Below are 27,975 nucleotides of genomic sequence, written 5' to 3'. Positions count from 1 at the left end.
CACGCACAGACGTTCTTGTTTAGGTCAATGAGTGAACATTGGAATTATATCAGCATACAATACAGATCTTGTTTGATTTGCAAAATAATTCTGACAGGTGGCATTCAATTGATTGGTCTAATTAAAAAGCACAAATTGACCAATGAGGCTGTACTACACTATTCCCATGGTTCACATCTGGAAAAACTACCTCTGCATCACTCTATCCGACAATATAAACTTTTTTTTCTGATGTCCATGCCTCGTTTAAAATAAATTGTAACTGTGGGCAAACGTCGTGTTACTGTAAGAGCTGCCGCAAAAATGTGGGGGAATGTCTAATAAAAGTCTTCAGTTGTTCTTGTCAAGCTGTCCATTAGCCAACTTTTAGCGTAACGTTAGCAGGGCTAACTGAAGTACTTCTAGACGTCCATGGCTACAAAATGTCTTGATCAAGACAGCTACTAGGCTTTTGAATTAGCCGTTGAAGACATCTTTTAGACATCAAATAGCTGCTTGTGTGTTTTGTGGGGAGGATATTCGTAGTGGCAGCAAGACGGTGAATGCTATCTGAGAATAGAGTGGACCGAGATACCCTACGTATGTCGTGGATGGCTTGAGTCGAGTCTGTGCGAATGATGAGTTGAGAGTAACGAGTATCTTGAACAGTAGGTACCCAGGCAGCACACCAGCATTGGTCCAACCATGGCCCAATGCTGGCAGAAATTGGTACCAATGTCGGACCAATATTGGCATATCGGCAAAGTGCAACCCAATCCAATGCTGGCCCAGCGTTAAAGCCAAGATTGGACCAATGTTATGCCAATGCAGCAGCCATTGTGCTGCCAGCGTAGGACCAGCGTTAAAGCCAAGATTGGACCAATGTTATGCCAATGCAGCAGCCATTGTGCTGCCAGCGTAGGACCAGCGTTAAAGCCAAGATTGGACCAACGTTATGCCAATGCAGCAGCCATTGTGCTGCCAGCGTAGGACCAGCGTTAAAGCCAAGATTGGACCAATGTTATGCCAATGCAGCAGCCATCGTAGGACCAGCGTTAAAGCCAAGATTGGGCCAATGTTATGCCAATGCAGCAGCCATCGTGCTGCCAGCGTAGGACCAGTGTTGAGCCATATCGTTGCCATTATTAATGCCTGCTTTGAGCCAATGCCCTTTGCATGACGAATATTCTAGATATGCTGGCTTTAGAGCACGCACATATTCTTACCGCAAACATTTTGCTAGCGGCATTTTTTGTAGCAATTGTCCCCTTACCGTCTTCCTCAATAGTAGCTAGGAAAGCTCGACAAAAAGATGTCAAGAAGCAGAAGTCATATATGATTGCAAATAATAATAAAGGAATACTGAAATTGACGTTTATGACAGTTTATTTGCGAATAAATTTTCACAAACAGGCATTTTCCGTGGACCTAGATGGGTGACGCTCGGTTATCTTCAAACAGTTTATTTACAGGCACTGCCCTCAGGATAGGAATTGGGCAAGGTGCCGAGGACGGTGGGCTGGCCAGGGGTTTCAGCGCAGAGAGCTGACGTCGGTAGGCAGGTTTGTCAGTGCTTGGATGACAGCGGGCTTATCAGGCGCCCGAGGACCACGATAAGGCGGTGGTTTCGTTGATATTGCCACCATATCCCATAGCGACTTCACCATTACTTGGAGGAAATGTTTGCACTGTAAAATGAAAAGAAACATTGTCAGAGATGTTGATATGACAAATGTATGTGGGAGAGTTTTCATTTGAAAAATCGCCATACTGCAACAATATTATAAGTCTGAGCAGAGAGTTCGAAGGGGTGAATCAAGAAACTTTCTTGCAAGAGATTTGTCAAGTAACACTTCTTAATATTTCGACACATATGGCATACCTTGTACAAGGTGTAACGTAATATTTAGAACAGACATAAAATGCGCAGGATCCGTCCGCTTTGTTTACAGCCCACACCTAGTCAGCGTAGCACTTTATAATTAAAAATTGCAGCAAAACCTGCTGCAGCACAAAAAGCCTAGTTTCAGACTGTGTAGACACAATACGGCCTTCGTGCGAAATTTTTAATGTGGAAACCGAGAAGTTCCGTCAAGAAACACTAGTAAAAGAAGCATTTATTATACGAAAAGAAAGAAAAACTGTCAGCTGGAAAAGATGCTTGACCTATACCAGTGAGAAGAAGCGTGGTTCCTCGGTATCACTAGCAGGATCAGGCCGCGCGCGTGGCTTGATAAAATCATAGTCCTGGAATTTGGGTGAAATTCACAGAGATTTACACGTGGTTCTACTCCAGGCACTATTCAAAGGCTGCAAATAAAAAGAGCTATTTAATTACAGGCACTCTACATTAGCCAGGCCTGTTTCAGTAATATATATACCGCGTGATATTGCTTGGGTGATATAGCTTCGGTGATATTGCTTCTGATAAAACTTATAACATGCGCAAAACAAATGCACTCACCATTGTATGATCCATGCTTCTTTGTATCCGAGTTCATCCCACATCGAAGACGGTGGCCACGAGCGCCGACTTTTTTTCAAATTGTTGTTTCGCCTATATTAATTCTAACACTCACAAAAATTCGTGGCCACATTGCTGCGTATTTCAAGATGTAGGCTTCTCAGTAGGAATGCCGACCGCAAGCGAGTATTTTTCACGAGAGGAGTGCGCTGGCAAGAACGGACAAGACGGCAAGCACTCAGGCGGTGTTGCACCCAGTCGGCGTGCTAGCGACGCATAGAAGGAAAGAGTGAAAGGAAAGGTTGAACGAAGAATACGGCGTAAACGCCACTTTCCCCGGCTGGACCTAGCCCGACCGGGTTTTGGGGTGGCAGCGATGGAGGGCGACAAGGAGGACAATAGTGACCCCGCCGCTTTCGCCCATGCTTCCGAGAGCACCCAATTCGACGCAGCAGCTTATGGCTGTCTGAACGCTTGACTGATAGCATTGACCAGGCTCACCTGGGTGCGTGGGGGAGAGGCAAGGGTGGGCTGAAGGACGGAAAGCTAGGCCGAAAAAAAAATCCGGAATGCGCCGTGCCTACTAAAGGCAAAGACAAGAGGTTGTTGACACGCAAATGCCAAAACATGAAATTAATTTTTTTTTCTGTCAGGGGCATTCATACAAGGAGCTTACTACACATGCACGAACAAACAAATATATTAGAATAGGAGCATGATGATTATGTCGCCGCAACATGCCATGCATGCTAAACAAACAATAGTTTCACTAATGCATATGCGCTCCATCTCGATGCAATATAAAACGGTTCCATCAGCTCTGAGGCACTGTAATTCTCGATTCTCCTCAGAATCCTGACCCACCAAAGCCGCGGAGCGTACATGAAAAAAATACAATGTGCAGGCAAATTCGCAATACCGTTGCTTCTTATGAAAAGCTCAAGTTCTTATTCACGATCAATAAAGCAGCGGCTAAATTTATGTGACTTCCCCTGCTTGCTACGTGGTACACTAGCTTTTCTCTTTAGGGGACACATTTCGGTAAAGGAGAAGTGCAATAATGGCGGTGTACCATTCATGGAATTGACATGGGAGAACATATTTTTGGTTCCTGCGCAGTCTGCCTGTGATCAGTGTGTTAGTTTTCAAAACACGTTGTTCAAAATCAGCAAGTCGTAGAGCACTAAAAGCCGACAAGGCGAAAATTAGCTTACTACGGGCCAATGTCCTCCAAAGAAAGCCAACTAGTAACCCATATTGGCAAATCCATACGATAGTCGATCCAATAATTCCCGCCTTGTTCAACGGCAGTGCCAATATTGTTTACTGACTGTGTAAAGTGGGCCAACATTGGATCTCTATCAGAATGGCACAGCCAATATTGTTTACTGACTGTGTAAAGTGGGCCAACATTGGATCTCTATCAGAATGGCACAGCCAATATTGTTTACTGACTGTGTAAAGTGGGCCAACATTGGATCTCTATCAGAATGGCACGGCCAATATTGTTTACTGACTGTGTAATGTGGGCCAACGTTGGATCTCTATCAGAATGGCACAGCCAATATTGGCGCCACGCTGTTAACGTTAGGCCAACATTGGGCCAGGAAACAGAATGGCACTGCCAATATTGGAACCACGCTGTTAATCTTAGGCCGTCATTGGGCCAAGAAGAGCCAATATGTTTCCAACGTTGGCCCAACCTGACGTGCCACCTGGGTAGCAACGCGGCTAAGCCGTCTCGTATGGCAGCAAGCTCGGCAAGGTAGGCCGGTGGTGCAGGATCGGCAACATACGAGCACGTTTAGCCTGCCTCTGGTATCAATGGACACACGAGAGCTTTGTGAATCATGGTGCCATTAACACTGGCATCAGTGTATGCTACAAGAGTCGCATCGTCTTGATTGTCATCGGCGCGATGAAGGCGGGAAACACGGGCATTCGCCTGACGAGGAACTGGGCTATACATGCGAGCAAGAGGCTTATTGTCACTTAATTGTACCCTTTTCCACGGAGCTACATCGGGTCTCATGGATGATGGATTGTCTACTTCGTGTCCCATGTACCGGGCCAGTGAAGCAGCCGAGCCGAAATCTGATGGCTTTAAGGCGCGCGCGCATCAACGTTGGTGTACGAGTTCGTCAATAGTGTTGAGTTGGGACTCAGCCTGTAGGGTTGGCGACGGAGTGAGACGTGGTAGTCCCGTTATGGCCCGCATAGCTTCGTTATTAATGGCCGCAAGGCGAGCCCATTGTGCCTTCGTGAGATGATGAAACTGGGCTCTGTAGACGAGTCGTGGTTGCAATACAGAACGGACAAGACGGCAAGCCATGTTGGTGCTCACTCCGCCAGATTTCTTCGCAAACCGACGTATCAACTGCATGGTTTCTGTGGCCTGTTGCTTTGCATTCTTGACCCATGGTCCCGCAGATCCGGAGGAATCCATTTCAAGGCCGAGTACACGGAGAGTTAAAGCCTCGTGCAATGGTTGCTGATCCAGAGTTAACTGAAGAGGCCGGAGTGCCAGTAGACGGCGCCCATACTTGTTAGCAACTGACATGTACGTCGTCTTCTCCTTGGAAATGTCAAGGCCTATCTGAGCACACCAGTTGTGCGTCATGTTTAGGGCCTCTTGGAGTGCTTGTCCTTGGTGGCAGATTTTAGGATCAACTGACCAGACAGTGATATCACCTGCGTACATTATGTACTGTGCGTTATGTATCGTGGCTAGCTTCCAGTCTAGTGGAAGGAGAGCAATATTGAATATGACTGGTGCGAGCACATATCCTTGTGGGACACCCCGACGTGCGACGAACTGACCTGCCACTTGGCCAGCCAGGCGAATGGAGAAGGCACGAGCGCACATGGAAGACTTCGACGAATGTGCAGACATGACTAGGGAACTGAAGTCAATGGAGAATTCCGACAATTGCTTCGTGACTCACATGGTCGTATGCTTTACGAATATCCATTGCCAGAATCATGAGAATTCTTCGAGAGCGGCCTCCGATGAGAACCCCAGAAGATAGGTACGCAAACCCATCCTCTGCGCCTAGATGAGCACGGAAACCGATTTGACCAGGATGGTACCATGAGCACCGCTCGAGCCACCATGTAATACGTGTCGCAAGCATACGCTCCATCAGCTTGCCTAACGTTGACGTTAGTGCTATTGGGCGTATATGAGCGATATTATCTTAGGGTTTTTCGGGTTTGGGAATAGTGACCATTTCTGCATGCCGCCAAGAATCGGGAATGACTCATGTAGCCCAAGCTTCGTTTATGGCCCCCAACAGCACTTCGAGAACCTTGCCTTCCGTGTTTTTATAAAGTTAATATGATATGCCAACCGGTCCTGGTGCCTCGAGGCGAGCCCATTGTGCCTTGAGGCACCAGGATGGCTTCGACAGGTCGATTGCCGGTAAAGATTCCGCCATAGTGAAGGCAGCTTGTGTACCCTCGATGTCAGAGAGCGTAGGCGGCGTGCCTGCGTCCGCCGGAAGGCAGTTTTGAACAACGAAAGGTGGTGGTGCTGTGTCTGAAGCCGGAAAAAAGGTGTGGGCAACAGTTTCTGCGAATACTGCTGGTGTCTGGGCCGATGCTAATAGGGCGCAGGCTGCGGGCTCTGGAGGGCGCCGACCACGTGCCATTACTCGGAAGGTGCGGAAAATTGAGGCACTGGACTACGAAGGTCCGAGAGAAGAGCACCAGTCCATCCAGCGTCCATGTTCTAAGCGGTGTTCATGGCACCGAGCTTCTGCAGTAAGGCGTTGGGCCTCTAAACGAAGGGTATTTGATGCAGGGTCATGTTCTGATGCAAGTTCTGCTTGGCGGCGCGACGCCCAGAGACGCAGAAGTTGCAAATCAAGAGCGGTTCGCGATTCATCAACCCACGACGCACGTGTGGCCTCAACTAATGCCGCCTTAAGGCAATGGGACGGGTCCACCATGAAGTTGGATACATTACTTTCTGATACCACCCTGTATCGATCCCCGTTCACCACTCGACTTAGTCGGCGGAGGCGGCCAGTTCCGCGCGAAGATAAGCCAAGGTGAATCGGATGATGGTCGATACCCCGGCAGTCGGGTTCACACAACCACGAGACTGTCGTCCTTCCTAGCCACCAAGATAAGTCCGGTGAGTGTGGCGGAGCGCGAGGGTGATCTCACCGGCGAGTAGGAACTGACGCTTTATTAAGCAGAGTGAATTGGGCGTCCATAAGTGTCTCCAGCACACATGTACCACGCGCACTGGAAATAGCGTATCCCCATGTGGGGTGGGGCGCGTTAAAATCTCCTGCGACCATAATGGGGCAACCAGGATGTTTCTGTCGTAGGTGCGCCAGCCAGCCGAGACACAACCGTGTCGCACGAACGCTGTAGGGCGGGCATAGTATGAAACGATGATAACGTCCGTGCGTTGGAGGCGGACCAATACGGCCACGACTTCTTGCCATAGAGTACACCACCATGAAAGATCAACACGAGTCTGATGAAGAGTGCATCTTACATACGCTGCAACCTTTCCTGGAGGGACATCGGGTGTAGCACTCCTACGATCCAACATTGAAGGCGATGAGTATGCCACAAATCCTGGAATGGGTGGCAGGCCGTTGGATTCTTGAATCTGTAGAGCCCAAATACGCAGCTTCCCATATCTGAGACGCTGACGCAGCTCTCCGACCTTCCGCGCGATGCCGCAACAGTTCCACTGTACGATATCTGCTGGCGCATTTGAAGACGTAGCAGCCATCATAGATTAAGATTGGCCAGTAGAACCGAGGTGAGATGCTGGAGCTGTTGCGCAACGAAGCGCATGAGTTCTTGGGATGAAAGAGGTTTCGACACAGATGCCGGGTTAGCCATATGAGAAGAACCAGACGTCTACGGCGAATGCGACGGCCATGCTCCGTCATGACGACGCCGGAGCAGTGTACGGCGTTCCTTGAGACGGTGGATTTCCTTTGCAAGCTTGGCCAGGCGAGCGTCGATTTCGAACTCTTTGTCTGCCAATGGAAGCGGCGTGTCTTTTATCGGTTGTGATGCCCGTTGCGGTCGTGCAGTGGACGACCTAACAGCTGCGCTATAGGTACGAGCGGCAGCATCACTTGTCGCTGTACTTGCTTTTGTCACCTGGCTAGCGTCCTCTTCCAGCGAGGCCAGAATGGTGTAACGGTTGTACACAGGGACTTGTTTCATTGATGAATCTCGAGGCGTTCTTGCTAGCTGTCGAGAATGGTGTTGCCGAGCCTTCTTAGTGGCCTTCAACTTCGGAGGACACGTCGTGGAAGTGATGTCATGATCATTTGTTTGTCATAGGCCGCATCTAAACGATGCCGACGGTTCAGGCTCCATGGTGTCGTCTTTAGGTGGGTAGGGGCAGGATGATTTCATGTGTCCATGTCTAAAGCAAGAGTAGCAGTACACAACGGATGGCTTGAACGGACGCGGGCGCAGTACGCAGCCGTAACACAGGATACATTCAGGTGAGGAATTAGGACCTTGAAGCGTGATTAGGCACGTACGAACGCTGCCTGGGTAGCGAGTAGCCACGACCTTGTGTGTGGGACACGATAGTTCCTGCAGGAGCCTCTCGGGTTCTTCGTCAAGGTGAACGCCATTAACCACGTAGCGTCTTAAATCTGTACCACTGGCGAGGTACGCCTGGACTGGAAGGACACACTCATCCGAGACTTGTATTTGTTGCAGTTCTTCGAGTTTATAAACCAGTGCCATAGCAGACGCCCATACTGAGACCGTATTAGTGTGCTTGTGTAGAGCAAAACCTTGAAATCGGGAAGGCTCGAGGCAGGCGTCCAGGGCCGCTTGAATGATACGGTTGTGCAGAGTGGACATGTCACATCTAGCACGAGGCTTGGTAACCACTTTGTACCACGATGTCGTTGCCGACTCCGGAGACGTGCGTGTCGGTCGTGCGGGTAGGCCTTGTGATGAGCGAGGTCTTTTCGGGGCTGCTGGAGCTACATTTTCATCCGATGGAAGGCCAGTAGCTTCCTTCGTTTTCTTGGCTGAGGTGTGCGCCACGACAGCAGGGCTGTTCTGCTCCATGTTGGTGGTATCCATGCTCAGGGTACCGCCTTCACACGTTGCGCTTGTCCCCACGAAGGAGACGTTCCTGGCTTGGATGGCAGTTTTATCGGTAATGTTGCGCTCCCTCGACGCAGCGGACAGCAGCATGGATGCTCCGTGCCGACGCGGCGTGTGCCGCGGGGGCACTCGCACTCGCGAAGCCGCGCAAGAACTCGAGTTGGACGACGCAGCAGGAGGGTGTAGATGACGACGGACCGTGTAGATAGGCGCCAGTAGTAATTACGAACCGCCAAAGCGGTCCATAAACAACAGAGTTCCAGTTACGTTTACGTTAGTTACGTTTTGTTAGTACGTTTCTCGCCATTCTACATGGCTTTTGCTCTCACACAAATTTTTCATCAGAACCTAGTCACATGCAGCTTCGCTGTAAGACAACTGGCTGCAGGCAGGTTACGAGCCCACACCTTCGCATTACGCGTGCGTTATCCCTACCAAGTCAGCTACAGCGGAGCAGTTCTCCCCATGCACTTTGTGAGGTATTTTCCTGCATCGACTGTAACTAAACCTGCGGGTGTTAGCCACCGCCTCCAATCACAGTCTTGGCGACGGATGTGGAACGTATTCCCTGCCGCAGACCACACGTTTTGGTGGACTTTTTGGGTAAAGGCAATTGGTCAATAAACCAACACATGCTACCTGACCGCATCAAATCTGGTGAATAAGAGACCTCTGGTATATAATAAACGAGAAAAAAAGGAAACAGAGGTGCCCGATGTAATTAGGCAGACCATGAGAAGCCAGCAAAACAGAGGCCAAGAACAGGGGAGGGGAAATTGTCGCTCCGCCATTGAAATAAAGAAACGGCATAAATATATATATATATATATATATATATATATATATATATATATATATATATATATATATATATATATATATATATATATATATATATATATATATATATATATATATATATATACATTATAAGTACCCGTAGCGCACTAAAATGTCACGGGGCTCTCACATATATGTAACAGTGACAAGGGAAAGTACCAACAAATACGAACAGTGCGTGTATATATATATATATATCGCTTCTTTATTTCCGTTGCGAACAAGTAGTTTCCTCTATGCTGTTCTTGGTCTCTGTTTTGTTGGCATCTCATGGTATGACTAATAAAATTGAGTCCCTCTGTTTCCTTTCTTCTCGTGGACTAAATAGCCAGGGTCTCTAGTAATATATACATCTATCTATCTATCTATCTATCTATCTATCTATCTATCTATCTATCTATCTATCTATCTATCTATCTATCTATCTATCTATCTATCTGTCTATCTATCTATCTATCTATCTATCTATATATATATATATATATATATATATATATATATATATATATATATATATATATATATATATATCACTGTGGTGTTGACACTGAGTCAAATCTGTGGCATGCAAGAGCCACTGGAGTCTTCCAATATGGGGTAAAATACGGGAAGTTGCTGACGATGGGCACTAGCCCATCAATACGAATGAGTGGCCTGTAGTTACGCGAGAGCGCCTACAGTCAGCTGCAGTAATAGCTAGTGCATGCCGCTGACTGCCCAAAGTCTAGTCCTGCATGAAAATGACTTAGACATCTCCGATGATGTGTTTCATGTTGTCATACATGACTAACGGCAGTTCCCGGGCGGGGATCCTGGCAGCTAAATTGCGGTTTTAATTTCTGGCGATGAATGACCGGATGAATCGAATAAGGCATGTCCTCTATGTAACTGCACTGTATAGTTTATTTTTCAATGTTATTCGTCTTAAGGCCAGGCGTCGACCTACATTCTGTTTTATTCGGATAGCAATTGTATGGACATTTCAAGCTAATTTTCGTCGTTGGTGTCACCATGTGCATTCGTATATATTTAGGTATTTGTGTACTCTATGTCATGTCTCGCTATATGAGGTGCTGGATCTGAGAGTTGTAATGCCACACTATTCTGTTACACAACTGCCCACACTAGGTCTTACGTCCTGCACAAAATTATGCCGCAGAATTTTGAGAGTTGCTGCCCACTAACAGATTTATTGAAACATAACACTGACAGCGCATGCCTTTTATCTTAAACCTTTTCGGGCTAATAAACATTAAAACCGCGAAGCAATAATAAAGCTAAAACCTGAAACTAATGTAATTCTACTAGCGTGACAGGCTGTGCATATCCGAGATTGGCCCACGAAATTGGTTTGGAACATACCCGATCCGGAAAGCGGTGGTATTGTCCCTAATACGTTGTATTCAATTATTAACATGGATGAAATTATGCGATGCCATGATTCGAAAAGAGGAGCCTAGCATAACAACTCGATCCTCTAACCATTGGGCGACGGATGCATACCTCAGTAAATGGAACATGCGTAAACCTTTCATGCGTGCAAGCCAGCGTGATCAGACGATTGGCGTGTTTTATGAACACGCAGCGCTATTTTTAACCGCCATCAATAATTACATCTAGAAATAGTCAAGTCCTTTAGTTTTCGTACGTATCCTGAAAATCGTTACTCACATTAACTGTGCGATCCCCTTTGATTCAGAATGTTAACGCTCGGTTGTGAAATGTGTGTAGGCGTTTTTGTCTTCCAATCGCCGAGACAAGCACAGAAGCTTTATTCTAACACCTTTAGTTAGATAACTTTGCTTACTGCAGCAAACTGTAAAACAACCTACGCCGACTGTGCCGACCAAAGAGGCCCTGTCGGCTTCGGCCAGCGTTTTGTCAAGCGTAGTAGCTAATGTACGGTAGCTAGCATAGTACCTGTCGGTGCGCAGTTTCCGCAGCAAAACATCGCATTCCTACCGTGGCGCAAACATGCCCCCACATGTTGTCAGAACGCCGGCCGAGAAGCTACTGCGAAAGGTGTAATCGTAGTGAAGCAAGGCTGACGCGCCTACGCGCAAAGACCACTTCCTTATTTCAAATGCAGAAACAATGTTCTGTGGCGCGCGCGGCGTACGCTGCAGCTCAAATGCGGAGGCGCGCACATGTCGCGCTGCGGGAACAGGAAGCAGAGGGTCAGCGACAGCGTCGACAAAACCCTGCAGTTCAAAAGCTCGAAGTGCACGCACACATGCTGCCTGCCGTGAGTATGTCGCATTTCGGGAACGCGAGGTCGACCCAAGGCGGCAACCCCGACAAGACCACGTGGTTCTGACCAATGCTGCTCTAGGTCATCGAGTTTTTTATGTTCGTGTGTCTACACATGTCATGCCAGGCGTGTTTACCTAGTGAGATTAAGTTTATTGTAATTCATACTGCCACTGCAGCTACGAGCGTTCCACTTCGTATAACCCTCTAACATGTCGCTATCGCATTCATTGCTTCGCGCTTATGGTGAAATTGCGTTATTCCTTTACATGACAAATCATGCATACCACTGTCGTTTTGTTAATCACAAGGGTCAGCTTCGTGTAAGCTTCTCTTTCTTTGCTTTTTTTATTTGCTGTTTATCATACCGTCTCAGCCAGATTAGTCAGGAAATTTTTCTTAGTAATTTTGTACCTACATTTCTGTAATACTTTTCACTGTCTTATGCTAAGAAATTTCTCTCAGTGCAGATCGTTTCCGTATATCCCATGGACTTTTTGTTTCACAATTATCGAGATTACATGCTTCGTATTATTGCACCATTCCTGCGGTATACTAGGGCTTGTCGATTGAAAAAGTAAATAAGTAAAAAAAAATCAACATTTTCTGTCATTAACTTGTACGTTTGCAAAGTTGCTGCTGGTAGTGCAAATGTTGGTAGCAGAAGCGTGCCGATGTGTGTCTCAGTCGATCGATGACCGCTCCACCCTCTGTGAATGAATTCGATCAGTTTTTTTAACAGAATAAGCAAAACCTTGAAATTAAAGAAATAATCAATGCATGGTAACTATTATGCTTGTTCCAGCCGCATGTGTACCAATGTAGAGGTTAGTCAAACGAGTGAAAGACGTTGAGTTGGGGCGCCAGGGTATGACAATGCTCATCCTTATATTGCAAGGGTTTTGACCATTCAAGGCCTGCAAATTTTTGTCCTGAGTGATTATTAACTGTTGGAATCACTGAAGGAGGTATTGAATAGAGGAACTTCAATCGTATAAAAAAGACAATGAAGCGGCGCATGATAGTTCTCGTAGACAATGTTTTTTCCAGAGAGATTGAAGAAACTTGCAAGCGTTGGAAAATCGCGTTGACCATATTGAAGGTTATTTAGAAAAACGACCCTGTTTCTGGTTCACCTAATAAAATAATTATAAACTGAACCTCGTATATGTTGGTGTTGGAGTATTGGGCCTCCTGTGTTTCGAGATCTTAATTTATAAATCTATAAATAAGCGTCCACTATGTTACAACTGCTTTTAGATGCATTTATTAGAGAATGTACGCAGCGGCTGGCAGTAAAGTTAGAATTGCCTGATGCGTTTATAGCAAACAGTTCTCTAAAATATATTACCTTTACTGAATTCCTGTCTAATTACGTTGTGCCAAGCTATACTCAGAAATAAGAACTCACTTGTACGGTTGTTAAAAAAGTGGAGAGTACCACATTTTTCAGCAGGAGTCCAAAAAACCAGTAGGTAAGGTGTTCCCGAAGTGGCATCTGCAAGACAATGCTTATGATACATCATGAGAAGTTCTATCCTGTGTCACTTCTTTTTCGAATACAAGGCCGTAATTGTTAGATTGTTAAGGAACAAAAAACATGGCATATTCGGTTAGTTAAACTATCTAGGACTTGTATATTGGCCGACTGTCTGCTGACACAATTTAAAAACTTAAGGTTTCCCATCTGGAACGATAAAAAAATATATATATTTAGCCTGTTTTGTGCGGCTACATTTCATTACAGGAAATAATATAGTGCAGTCTTGTCGGCATTTGAGTACCATACTTATGGATTATTGCTTTATATTTGCTATATTAGTTAGAAATTGCAGCCAGTACCACAAGTAGTTTTATAACTGGCGAAATGTGACGAAAGGCAAATGGAAAGGTATCGTGACGTTCATGAACTGTGTGCCGTATATATTCACGCCAACTTTCCAAGCATGTAACTCATACCTTACTTTGCAGAAAGCTAACTTCTGGGTCCGTTATTTTCTCCGGCAATGTTCCAATTCTGTTGCAGAGAATATCGGTTCTGTTCTCTTAAGCCTTAAGAATAGAAGTATAATGCGACAAAGAAAGCTGAGCAGTCACATGACAAATCTATGAAAAAAAAGGAACGCCGATGGTTCGTGAAAGTGAGGCCTTCTCGTCCATATCGCGTAACGATAAGCTGTTCTTACTTTTATAAAGAGCAACATAAACGTTAAATTTGCGTACTTTCAGTGCATTTCATAGCGATGCTGATGGAGATGAGGAGGAGGCCGCCTGGCGCCAACAAAAAACAATCGATATCAACAAAATATTTTCGATTGATGGAACAGTCGTCATCACTGTGACGGAATGGACGTCCGGAATAAAACGTCAAAGCAAGTTATGAGCACCTAAATACTGTCGCAGTATAAAATTTAAGCCCGCCGTAGAAAGCAACAGTTTCGCAGGCCTAAAAGTGTGTCGACTCTGAAGTGGCGAGCGAGTCGCGTGAGTGGTGCGTGCTGGAGAACTTCACTCGGAATAGACCTGCACACCGCAGGGCGGAAAAAGCGCGTGAAATATAAATCAGTTTACTAGGTCAAGCATACTTCGCAGGCGTTTGGCAGTGTAACTAGCCGCTTGACAACTTAAGTCTTCCAATTTTTATTCAACTGTCAGAAACACTTTCTTCAGATGTCCTTACTCCCGCTTTCAGGATTGAACGAACTCCCTTCATGCGTACACAGAATTGTGTTTATAGAGAATCACCTAGACTCCGCTTCACACTTTTTCTCGCAAACTTACAAAAAAGAACAAACAAAAATCAGAAACTCATGTCTTACACAGGCCAGGTAAATTATTCAGCGTCAACGATTCGAAATAGCTCCAATTCATGTGTTCTTAGTAAGTTCACATCCACTCATGCTCGCATAGGCTTACTCAGACTCACACTGTGAAAGGCTAGAGGAGTGGAGCTCAAATAGATTTAGGCTTACCAGGTAAGTCTAAGTGCGAGAATGTACGCATGCATACGAGTGAGCGTGAATGCGCAAGAGTGTCAGTGTGAGCAAGGGCTGACAAGCGTCATTGTGAACATGAGTGAGTGCCATTTAGTATATATGGGCGTAATATTATGCATAAATTAACATCAATTAGTGTGAATTCATGTTGTTATCATGCATGAGTACGTGTGAGTGTGAGCACACAAGTGCGTGAGTCAGTGTGTGGCGGTATAGGTGACTACGTGTTAGTGTGAACGTTACCTTGAAGTGAGCTCTGGTCTTCGCCTGAATCAGTGAGCCTATCACTCAGCTCATGATTCCCGTCGGTTACACAATCACAAATGCAAACCCTATACAACGCATTTCGATGGCTAGACGGTTGGCCGCTGTCTGTACAGACACTACTGGAACACCAACCCGATCGCTCGTCGGCTTACAAAATAATAAAATCACTTTTATGCTTCTGATGGCGCCATCCTGTGCGAGCGCCTTTGATAACATGGTGTTATCTGCGCACGTGTCTGAATTCCCCGCATATTTCAATATTTCCTCTCTGTCTCATCTTTTTAATCCACATTTTCGTACCCATAGCATAAGGCAGCCAAGCAGACGCTGTCATGGTTGTCATCCCTGCCTTCTCCCTTTGTATACTCCTCGTCCAGGCGAGTCACAAACGAAACAAGTTTTGAATGAAGTGAGTATGTAGGCGATTCTATGAATTTGACTGAAGTGAGAGGCCATGAGTGGGATTTGTACGCACGTCAATGTGTCTAGGTGGTGTGTCGGTATGAGTGTTTTCCTAATTCCGAGAATCTGAGTGATTCCAAGTTGGTGTTAGCCTAACAGTCTAAGTGGACGTGCCATAGTTTTATCCTGTGGTGTCTGATTCTGAGTTAGCGTGATTGAGTGGAACGTAGGGTAATCTAAGTCCGAGTAGAACTTGTGTGAGTTAGAGTTACGTTAGGTTAATTTTACGAAAAATTCAGTTGATATGATGTGTTCTAAAAGGTTGGAAGGGATGCTTATTAGTTATCACTATTATAGCGAGCTCCTGATGCCTGCTTGAAACATATACGCACTTGTGATCTTATCCGAGTAGAACCACACGTCTAACGTATCGCATATGAAGTTAGAGCGTAATTTAACCTGATCCGCCACCAGCTGGCCGCTATCGAACCTCTCTTTTTTCCACAAAGCATTTACCATAGTCGCTGACTTCAATGAATTTTGATAAAATTGCTGTAACAAATTTCCTCACCCGTCGACCATGCGCACGTGCTAAGCTGCCGCGCGAAGTTGGAAAATAACGAAATAAATAAATAAATAAATAAATATATGTATATATATATATATAAATATAAATATATATATATACATATATATATATATATATATATATATATATATATATATATATATATATATATATATATATATATATATATATATATATATATATATATATATATATATGCAGATTCCACGCACTGTGGCAACAGATGTAAGCGAAGCTTCCTATGCTGGTTGCTTTGCTTGGCGATAATTAGCGGTGACGTAGACGGTAACTGCTCCAGTTATTCCACGTTTAGTCTTACACGAGAATAGTTCACAGAACACACAGGGATAGGTGTTTTCTTGAGGCGTTGCTTTGAGCCATATCTTATTACCACAGAATGGGTTGAGCATTCTCATTGTCCCATATGGCACATCGTATCGTGGCACAAGTATTAAACTTAAAGTGGATTATGTGGATTACTAAAACCACAATGTCATTATAAGGCACGCCGTAGTGTTGGGCTCAGAATTATTTTTGGCACCGTGATGCACTTTAACGGGTCCCAAAATCTAAGTGCACATGCGTTTTCTATTTTGCCCCGTCGAAACTCGGCTGCAGCGGTCGGGATCAAATCCGTGACCGCGAGCAATGCCATGGCCGCAAAGCTAACGCGGTGGGCACAGAAGTGTTGATTTGACGGTCGACTGCTTCCGAAGTGCCACCCTGCGGTGCACTCAAATTAATCCGGCTCTGCTTCTGCAGCCATGCGTAATTTGTCCGCTTGACATATTTGCATAGGGTTTATTGTTCATAAATAGAAGAAACGTACTGTACCGTACCTAGAACTTAATCTGGTCCAGTTTCCCCGCGAACGCTTTCGTATAGTAGTATGGTTTCCGCGCCTTCTCACTTCATCTTAACAACCCTCCCCCCTCCCCTGTATGGAAACTGCCTCTCCTCTTCTGGACTCGAACGTTAGCAGAAAGCGAAGGCCTGAAGTTTATGCAGTGCTTTTGAGGGTGGTCACGGATAATTACAGCTGTCAAGAGGCTAAAGTGGCGACGCCCAGAGAGCGTTAAAGTGTATTGTGTACATTAGAGGTGGTGGGGCGCAAACGATTTCCTCGCATTACCTTTCCTTTCTTCCGCGCTCCTCTCATGTATACACAGGCTCTGAACCACACCCCGACGCGGAGTGCCAGACAACAGCAGCCGCAGCAGCAGCACCAGTTGGAAAATAGAAGGAAGAGGCCATGAATGTTTCGCTTTAAAACACATTTGGAATATTTTCTGCCAAAAACATTTTTTTTGGAATCGCCTCCTAAAAACACAGCAAGGCACCGACACACCTGTAAAGGTAACTCAGAAGTAGCTACTCATAAGTCGATTCGGTATCTGAGGGCAGTTCTATATTCGAGCTTTTCTATGAACCAGCAGCAGCCTCCAGCAGCAATTGTCAGTGAAATACGCAAGCATTTGTTAGAATGTTTTGTTTCAACATGTGAGATATATATGATGACTGCGCAGGGTTTAGAACGTGGAATACCACGTGCTGTGATCGCATGCCAAGCATTCGGTCGTGTATTCAGAACGAAATGCAGCAGTACAAAAGCCGCGCTTTCAGTGTAACTCTGAAATTTGAACCGATATCGACTAAAATATGTGACAGTTGCCCAGATGTCACATCTTTGTTCGGCAAAACAGTTGCCAGATCTCAGAAGACGTCACGCCATCCAATCGTAGCGCCCATATGATCCACTCGTGCAGACTAAAACCCTTCCATCTTTTAAAAGTAGCGAAAGGGTTTGATCTAGCTGGTGCGCCCTGGGAAAGGCTGGTTGGAGACGCGTAACTTTTTCACCTTAGCGCCCCGTCCTAAGGGTCCAGCAGTGGTCATTGTGGCGGCAGAATCTACGGATATCTGTGTTTTCGATCGTGGAGTTGGACGATTTAGGTAAGCAGAAATTACGTCATGCGCCTCTGTTCCATTGTTGTTGAAACCTAAAAGTGCCTATGTACCTGATGCTTTAGCCGACACTGGCATTATGTGATGCCATTTCGCGCGGTGACAATAACACCACCAGAAGGAAGGCATGGCTCTACCAAATCGGGCGCAAGGATTTTGGGCCCACTGAAAACACCCGACTATGCGAAGCAATTTCGTAATATTTATATAATGTAAACGCTTCAATGCAGCCTATCGCCTAGGGGGGCGTGCTTTTGTTCGTGCATGTGCTGTTGTGTGTGCACTATCTCAGCCACGCTATCATTGTTTCAGTATTCTCGATATTGTAGATTTGTACGGAATGGTCATTGCGTTTTCACGCCCCGCATTTCTCAAAAATAGCTTGGGATTACAATACAAGTTCGTGTGTTTATCTCATTGTGACGCGAGGTGCTGGGGAGGCATTCTGTAAGAGTTCACCTTGCGGGCATATCCATTTCGTCTGCTGCTGAAGTCCTGATTGCTGGCTGGGCTTCATGTCTACAGCAGCCAGGCGTCCCAGCCAATCAGAACTTCAACAGCAGACGAAATGGGCATGTCCACAACGTGGACTCTTAGGAATACCTCCTCTGGTGCCTTCGCTGCGCGTTGAATCAATAGTAAATCAGGAGGCCTAGAAGAATGTTTTAGACAGCCCGTTGTCATTTAGTTGCTTTGATCCGTCTGTTTAAAACAGCCATATAGGCGTATCATTTACTGTGTGCATAACGCGCCGGGACGTGTTACACAACGTGATTTTCAGGTGTCGGCGCCCTTTTATAAAGTTTAAATACGATAGTATCTACAGGTGAACTTACTGCAGTTGTGTTGTGCATGCAGGCTATCCCAGATCCCGTTCACATGGGGGACGGAGGTGTAGTAAAGTGGGAAGGTTTCGAATAAATGTGTTTCTAATTTCTTTAAGATAAAATAAAAATACTACTAGTAGGTATGCTATATGTTCTAGTTCTTGGAAAGTACTCTGGTTGCTGATTATCCAAGGATGCAGTGCAACTTCCTCCTACGCAAATATATTAGAGTAATATATAAACAAAATAACCTGAAGAGAAAGAGACAGTGTCACCATGGGAATACTGACGAACACTGACAAACGCAATGAAACTAGGAATAGCGTGAATTATGTATGCACTGCGCACTATTATAGCGGTCAGTGAACAATGACGTTTCCGAAAGTTGCGGTAAGCTTCAACCAGCCTATTATCAAATATTATCTCCGCTTAAAGTTAAGCTGAATTCCAAAAGCATGCAAACAACGAAGAAAAAAAGTTCCGTGTATGACCGCCGCTAGGGAAAGCTGTTCGGAAGAATGAGCTGCTTCGGAAACGCACGCGTTTGATTTCAACGTATTCTGGGCTCATTGAATTTATTGACCCTGTCAGTTGCAAGTTTCCTGATTAGGTTAGGCAACATATATAAATATTAAAGGAAAAATGAGACATCCACACAGACGTAGCTAAGAGCTACAAAGCAAACCCATACGGGTTCCTCGAAACAAAAGCTTCGCAGTTGAAGAGAAATTCGTACTGGTGCAGTGCCATTATTATTATATTAATAATGGACCCGTTCAAGCGCGCACTGAGCGCGGTTTCAGGTGTCCGCGGAATGCACGGGAGCGAGCGGCGCATCATCTGCTTGCGCTGCTCCTTGGACCCCTCGTGAGGGCGCGCGTGCAGTTGTCGGTACCGTTTGAAGAATAGAGGAGCCTTAGCGCAAACGCGTTGTGCGCCACCATGGTTGTACACCTGTGCGCGCAGATGCCAACGCGCGCACGTCGGCACAGCTGCTGATGCGTGCTGAAAACTTGCTTAAGGCATGCAGATTGAGTTTTTTCTTGCCATCAAGAGTATATAGACCCGATTCACTGTAGGAATAGGTTAAAGATAAATTTTGGCCAATGAAAGACGATGTAGTGCATCTCGACGAATTACAAGCACTAGACTTCATCAAAGAAAACGCTCCCCTACTGCAGGTCAAGACGGCGGAGAAACTTCATATAGTGTGACTATTTGCCACAGAACCTAAAATTCGCAGTCTATAAAGATGTAACGTTAGAACAGGTTTGCCTGATGGTGCTAATTGGTCTTTGGTAACGACCGCGACGTATAACTGGATTATAAAGCTCTCGCGTGAGTAAACGTCCTTTCCCTTAGGCAAGATAGTTAGCAAGCTTCCGACGAAGCACTGTAGCTATAGAATGGCATCACTTAGTGGGGTAGATGCATCTCCCTTTCCGTTTGTGAAATTCACGCAGCTTTTTTTCTTCGCAATACACACAGCAATCACAAAAGCCCCAGACGCAAGTGTGTGGCGTTTTGCCGTACCGCGCTACCGCACAGTTCAAGGAAACAAAGCCATGAACTGTTCAGCGCACATTAGGGAAAGGTTATCTGCTTTGAATCTCTACATTAATCAAGAACATAACATTTGAGAGGAGTGCATATATCGTAGCCAAGTCTCTTAAGCCGCTTCTGTGAGCGTTGTGTTAAACGTGGCCGTACAAAAACGACAATTTTGCGACTGTGAGCTTTATTGTTATATGTGGTTAAAGAAAGTTAGGCCCAGCCTTTCATATTCAAGCGCCATTGTGGCGTAGGCGCTCTCGTGTTGTGCTGCTAAGCGCGAGGGCACGACATAAAATCCCAGCCATGGCGGCAACCTTTCGATATGAGGAAACCCAGAAACGTCCGTGTACCGTGTATCGGGTGAACCTAGGCAGTTAAAATTTATCCGTAATGCCGCACTACAGCTCGTCATAAACTTATGTCGTGCTTCTGGTACGTAAAGCCGCAAGAATTATTTATTTGAAGGGCAGTCATGCGCAATCACTGAGTCTGAAAAAGATCTCACTGTGCTCTTCACAAACGAAAAAACCTGCCGAAAGTAGGAGCCATATCTGTAACAATAGACAGGCAGCTGCGCCGACGTTTCCGAGCATTACGCCGAAACTGCCATCGAGGTGGTTTACAGAAGCGCCTCTGCAGTTGGCGCACGGGGCATATGCGGTGGAAGCGTGGCTTGTGCCTAACATTGTGGGCTGGCAACACAGGCCCGCTTGTGGTGCTCAGCCGTCTCAGTGACGTAACCTTCATCGTGTTTCTTGTGAGGACAAGTGTACGCCTTTCTGCAACGCCCCATTCGCGCAGATTGCCCGTTTACGGCATTGCTATCTTCGCTATTCCGATTGACGCCCCGTGGGCTTCTTCTGCGACATGGAAATTAGACGTAATTGAGTAGACGGCATTTATGAGTTTGTTGAGTGGTCCTATCTTTATCCATTTCTTGATCGTTAGGCATATGTAAGTACACTCGAGTTACCACTCTACACAACCCTACGCGACCATTTTTTCGGTATACGAACTTTTTGCAGGTGGTTTTTCCGAATAATATGGAATTTTTTACTCTGTCCTAAAGCCAGCACAGTTACCTTATGAGATTCGCCAAGCTAATGCTCACTGTTAGCAATTGTTCCGTGTCTGAGTCCTACCTTGGGGGCCTGTTAGAGGTGATAGCAGCCATTGTCATATAAAAGAAATTGTAGGACGCTTAAGCTTCACCTTCGAGAGTGGCATGCGATAGAAATCAAAGATCTTCAGAGGAGTATAGGCTTGTGCTGGTTGGTAATACATAGTTACACTGGAAGCATAGCGCGGAGAGGACGATCGACAAAGAGTCGACAGGACAAGCGCTAACTTTCAACACGTGTTGAAAGTTAGCGCTTGTCAATGAAGTCTTTCTCGATCGTCCTTTCCGCGCTATGCTTCCAGGGAAATCAAAGCTGCCTCACTGCGTCCCACCCTTCCCGGGAAATGCAGCTTATGTAACCATAACGTTTATAGGGAAATGCTAGCGGCGAACGCTATGCATGAATGCGAGCTTTCTGGTAATAACACCGCCTCTTGCATGGGCCCATGCCAGCGCTAGTGCACAGCCCATCAAAGAATGACATCATTTTCAGGCTTCTATTATTGTGTCGCACTTTTAAAGGGGCCCTGAACCACTCCTCTTGCTTGGTGAAATAATATAGTCAGTGGGCAGTATACGCTCGTGTGAACATCTCAGCGGTTTTACTGTCGCTCGCTAGCGGATCGCGAAGTCAACTGTAGATCAAACGCTATCTTTTCAACAAAAGGCCCTATCCTCACTTCTCTTCTCGACGCCTTATTTCGTCATTTTCTTAGACAGCTTCTATGGGCCGATAGCTCACATAAAGCTGCGGTTGGCTACATGGCGTAGATAGCGCGGCCACCGCGGGGTGCCGCCACGAGTGCGCTGGCGAAGCGCACTGCCGCTCGCTGAGGACACCCGCATTTGTGTTACGTTTAGCGCCTCGTAGGCGCCAAAGGCGGAAGCCGTGGCGTCCACGTTAACATCCAAAATTAAATTTGAACTGTGCGTCACGGTGACATTTTGAAGGCGAAGCGTTGTGGGCACGCCTCATTGCGCCGTAGGCTTAGCAGTGCAAGGCATTGAAGAAGGAACGGGTGCACAGCGGATGCCGTGTTTGATTTCCAGTAAATCCGCTTCTGCTGAACGCCTCGAAGTACTTTTTGTAGTAAAGTGTTTCTGAAATAGCATATTTTCGTTTCAACTGCATTTCTCCACTTCGATAAAAAAGTGGTTCAGGGTACCTATAATGTTTCAGTATGAGAATATTTAACAATAGAGGAATTCACGCCTGCGGTTTGTTTATTTACTTTTGCTTGTGGGCTGTTTTTCTGCAAATTTCCAGGAATAATTATGCAAGTAATGTAAGACAAGGTATGAGAAACGTTAGTGATAGAATGGTTTGTCAATATAACGCGCATATACCGCATACATAAAGGAAGGCGGGGTATTTACGGATACTTAAATCATCATCAACAGCAGCTTATCTTTAGGTCTACTGCCGGAAGAAGGCCTCTCCCTGCGATGTACAATTACTGCTGCTTTGCGCTAGCTGGTTCCAATTTCAACTAGGTCATTTTTTTATTTCATGACCCGACATAGTTTTCTGCCGCCCTCGACTGCGCTTTCCTTCCCTTGGCACAAATTTTGTAACTCTAATGGACCACCTGTTAACCGTGCTACTGACTACATGGCCTGCCCAGCTCCATTTTTTCCCATACCTAAATATATAAAGGGAAATTTTGCTCATAGGACGCCAACGACAACTACGCCACCGGGGGCCAACACCGGATTTTCCGCGATACAGGGCCCTTAGCGCTACCGCGTTAATAAGTTTTAGCTGTTGCCATGTTGAAAGTAAGATATCCTGATCAAAATGTCTAATATCACTCCAAGCTACGGATGAAGAACATCTTGGTATGCATCACATTTTCTGGAAATTGTAATGAAGTTCAACCACGTCGTCATTCGTACTTACTCTTTTCTTTCATGACTATAATCGCAGCCCCCTCACTACTTGCTCGATTGTTTACAGTGGTAAGATTGCAATATAGAGGGTTTTGTTTCATTCTGAAATTATAATTCGGGGATAATGAACACAACATAATGTACAACAACAACAACCCATATGACTTCTCAAAACGGCCTTAAAGAAACATGCACTCTTTTTGTCTCCTATTGTTTATTTGAAAGCAGAATGCTCATAATGGTGTGAAATTTTACACAAATCAGGATCACGGAACATGAATATTGTTACCTACTGCATTCCTTTGGAATAATTTCATAAAAAAAATTCTCTACCTTGCTTCCATCGAAGCATCGACTGGTTACGTCACACTGCCAAGATTTCTTCGACACCGCCATCATGAGCGCGTCAACAAAAAAGTGTGCTGAACGGCTTGCAAAGACGGAGTGAATTCAATTAGCAATCATTGCAACAGTAACTAGAGTACTGAATGAATTCTTGTTTTTTTTTAGCAATTGTGAGCTGGTCGAAATCACATTTTGCTTTCGAATATTACACGTTTTGCGAGATTTCGAGAGCACAGTAACAATTAACAGCTCTTGTACAATTAACAGCTCTTGCACGCGCTGTCTGTACGTTACGTTCATTGCCGAACACTAACTAGCAGTTTCAGAGGCACGCACGTGCGCGCGCGAATGTTGTAGTGTCCGAATGTTGAGGGGTGCGTTCGCCGCTGAAGTTCATGCCGTTTCTAGTAAATGCGCCATCTCGCGTGGCCGGTGCACTCTATCATCGCATAAACCTACTGCTGCCATCTCCTAGATCGTAGATCTAGATGTACGATCTAGATCTCCTAGATCGTAAATCAAAGTGCCGTAGGAGTTTCTGACGTCTGCGGAATAAACAAGCGCAGAAGAAAGCGCAGGTGCGTAGTTGTTGCCATCCCAACGTTGTTATGCTACGTGGTCAAGCTGCAGTTGTCGTTGTGCCGTCATTATCTACATCATGGTCATTCATTTGTCTGCATCGTCTTAAGCCATCTACGAAAACACTTGAACTGAACACTTGAATTTGCGCTCGCACCATAAAACTCTTTTATCGACACTAGCACTGTACTTTGAAAATGTTGCTAGTTTATTCACATAATTTATGCAGTTTATGCACAATTTATAGATCAGGCCCGTTGGTCAATTTGTAAAGTAGATTGCATAGTTCCTGCTACCATATTTCGTTCAAGTAGAGCATAACGAGAGAATATTATGTTATGAGAGATAAAGAGTCAAGTCTGCACGCTGATCTTGACGGTTCAGGCGCAATACATGAAGGATTTCGTCACGCACTTCATTTTCAAACTGAGTTTTAGTGTTTGCAGCGACTTCAAGTCACGCCACCCGTACATCGTACGGTCTTTCAGGTGCCTCAAGAACGACATACCGGCTACTTATGTTGTTGGCGCCATCGAACTTGTATTGAAACTCTGGTACGACCATTAGGTGCGCATCTCTAATTGCGAACTCAATGCTTGTACACACAACATGAGCTGCCCGCTGGGAATATTCTGGTAAAGTAGGTAAGCTAGCAGACTTCCTCCAAAGCTTGAAGAAACTATAACACTGGTGCTGAGGCTATCGCCCATCGCATTCGGCAGCATATATTTGTGTGACGCGGCAGCTTTCTTGAAATACACAATCTTAAGAACGGTCCGCTGACATGTAAGGTTTAGCTGTTAGGAATGACCTGTCGAGGTGGCAATGTGCAAGTTTTGCCAGCCAGTTGCGACAGCGGTGGCAAACCTTTATTGGAATGCCACCGCAAACCTCTAGCCACGGCGTCACTAAGTCGACTGTGTGTGGAGAACAATACGTGCGTCCTTGACTCTCCCTCGCTGGAGCCGAGTTTGACGAAGCAGGCTTTGTGCCTGAACCCGCGACGGCGGCTCTGGTCTGCTATGAGTGGGGGAGTTGCCGCGGGAACGTCTGCGGAGACCCCTTCCCACGCGCCGTTCAAGAAGCAAGACAATGGACACCACGGCGGCCGCACTGAGGGGGTCAGCTACGAGTTGTGCGAAGGCCCTCTGCTCTCAGAGGGGGGGGGGGGGACCATGAACCTCTGCGGGTGTGTGTGTGTGTAATACCTCGCGAAGAGGAGGCTCGTCTCCGGGTCGAACTTTTCCCTCACCTTTGGATCGAGGGAAGACCGAGTGTTTATAAACCGCTGTTGTGCGGCTGCTCAGTGCACTTTATCTCGCATTCATGCTAGACTGCAACACTGCAACATCCTGATGTAGATACTGTAAATAAACCCATATTCCTCGTTCCGATGAGTAGCAGTCCTTTCCTTCAACAACGTCTTCAGCGTAGATAAGTTGGACGACGGCATGGGCTAGCTACCTTCTAATTCCCGCCGGACTCCAATCTTGACAACGGATTACGAGCGATGGGATTGAGGCCCAAATCCTGACAACTGGCTGACAGCGGTGAGATGGACTTTGCGACGTGGTGCTGTGTCTGCGGTGAGTGCTTGGTTCTTGCTTTGACTCTCTGGGCTTCATTTTGTGGTTGTTCTGTTTAGAATTTTAGGGAAGCTAGATTGTTGATTGTTAGGTAGGTTGTGTTTTCCTAGGTAGATTTAGTGAGCAGGACCAATGCAGTAAAGCAGCAATCATGGAGTTAAGGACACTGCTGAAAGACGAATTGTTCATTGTTGTATAGGAACTGGGCCTAGATGTACGCAAGGAAATGCTAAAATCGGAATTATTGCAGCTAATTTCCGAACAGGCCAGTGAGGAAGAAATTGAAATGGGGTTGGAACTTCTGCAAAAAAAAAGAGAGAAACGGGACAGAGAGAGAGAAGAACGGGACAGAGAAGAACGGGACACAGAGAGAGGGGAACACGAGTTAAGAAAAATGCAACTTGAACTTGAAAGCAAACGTTTGGGGTTCTCTCAAGGACGTGAAGGGGCTCTGACGATTAAGTGAGGCAAAATCATACCGAATGGAGAGGCTATTAAAGCCATTTGAGGTCGGGACCGACATAGGCTTGTTCCTGAGAAATATTGAAAGGACTTCCGCGAAGATGAACTTCGGTCAGTGTACATGGCCACAGCGGTGGGTGTCTAGGTTGCCGTGTGAGGCGGCGGAAGTAATCGCCAGACTTAGTGCACAGGATGCATATGATTGTGCGAAAGTTAAGGTTAGTCTCCTGGATAAATACCACCTTTCAGCAGAAGCTTTTCGGCAAAGGTTTAGGAGCACAGGCAAGAAAGAAAGCGAGGGGTATCCGGGGTTTGGATACGGCTTAAAGGCCAACCTAGTCGACTGGCTGAAAAGCACGGAAGCGTACGACAGAAGAGACACGATCATTGAATGCATGTGTCTAGAGCAGTTTTACAAAAGCATGCCCCAAGTTGTGAAGCTGTGGGTGAAAGACAGAGGAAATGTAAACACTGTGGAAAGGGCGGCTGAATTAGCAGAAGAGTACGCAAGGCGTGGAAAGTTGAACGCTGAGGACGGTAATTGCGACAGTCGAAATGGACCGCGGAAACCATTTCCATTCAAAAAGGGTTCGCAGACTAGACGACGGGAGCCTGTAGAGGGGGAGGAAAAGCCATCAGAAAAGAGCGAGGAGAAATCAAACGGGGAAACATTACCAAAAGAGCAGAAAAAAAATTCGAATATTTCATACCAATCCGCTGCTATAAATGCCACAAACTGGGACATATCTCCATAAACTGCGGGAAGCCTAGCGTAGCTTTCTCCTACGTGGATGAAAAAGACGAGAATATGGAACTTTTAAGCCCATATCTTCACGACCTTCAAGTTAATGGCAAACCATGCCGGGTGCTAAGAGACACTGCCGCCACGATGGACATTGTCCATCCGTCTTACGTGACGGTAGATTACTTCACCGGAGAAGTAGCATGGTTCAAACAGGTTGTAGAAGAACAGAGCGTGTGTCTGCTCATGGTCAAAGTTAAAATCAGTGGACCATTAGGGTAGCTAGTGACCGAGGCTGCACTTTCTAAATTTTTTGTCAATGCAGTACCCTTTCATTTTTTCGAAGCGTTCAAATCGGTTACTTTGTGAAAAAGGGCCTAAACTGGGAGAGAGCATAGTACAGACATTTACCCGAGGCCAAGCTCGTAAAATCGCGTCGCTTTCGGCTGAAAATACACAAGCTGCTCCAGCAGAAGCAGAAAAAGGGATAACTTCAATACCCGAATCCGAGCTAGGCCTGAGGGACAAAAAGCAGTTGAGGAGAGCCTGCCAGCTGACCAACTCAATGAGAGCGCATCACTAAAGTGTCAAAGTTCAAGCCTGCAGGAAGAGCAAGCTCACGCGATCGCAAGCGAGACAGAGTCGTTATTATCACCGGCCTCAAAGAACTTTGACTAGCTCTTACGTGTGGATAGAGAGTCACTGGCAGCCGAGCAAAAGAGTGATGAGAGCTTAGCTAAATTACATCACACAGCTAAAGAAGGCATTGCTAGGCGCAACGTGACGATACATGAGAGAGGAGGATTGTTGTATCGCCACTACAGAGATCGAAAGGGTAGGATTTCAGATCAGTTAGTCGTACCTACTAAGTACAGGGAGGGCCTTTTGAGACTCTCTCATGGAAATGGGTGGTCCAGCCACCTAGGCATAAACAAATCAACGGAAAGATTGCATATGGAATACTACTGACCTGGCTGTTTCAAAGACGTAGGAAACTTTGTGAGATCATA

At 45.9% G+C, this 27,975-nt stretch overlaps 1 long non-coding RNA gene across 1 annotated transcript in view; it reads right to left on the bottom strand.

Moving 5' to 3' along the window:
* The window catches only part of LOC139059900 (uncharacterized), a 71,800-nt gene that overhangs the window by 7,613 nt on the left and 36,212 nt on the right, over nucleotides 1–27,975 (bottom strand). Inside the window, exons 3-4 of the long non-coding RNA XR_011514492.1 lie at nucleotides 23,262–23,353; nucleotides 13,053–13,139 (exon numbers count right to left, since the gene is read on the bottom strand). This is a non-coding gene — a long non-coding RNA (uncharacterized lncRNA). The remainder of the gene's footprint in view (nucleotides 1–13,052; nucleotides 13,140–23,261; nucleotides 23,354–27,975) is intronic.

The sequence above is a fragment of the Dermacentor albipictus genome, chromosome 5, assembly GCF_038994185.2.
Source record: "Dermacentor albipictus isolate Rhodes 1998 colony chromosome 5, USDA_Dalb.pri_finalv2, whole genome shotgun sequence".
In the NCBI taxonomy this organism is placed as follows: domain Eukaryota; kingdom Metazoa; phylum Arthropoda; class Arachnida; order Ixodida; family Ixodidae; genus Dermacentor; species Dermacentor albipictus.
This window is presented reverse-complemented; position numbering and strand designations above follow the sequence as displayed.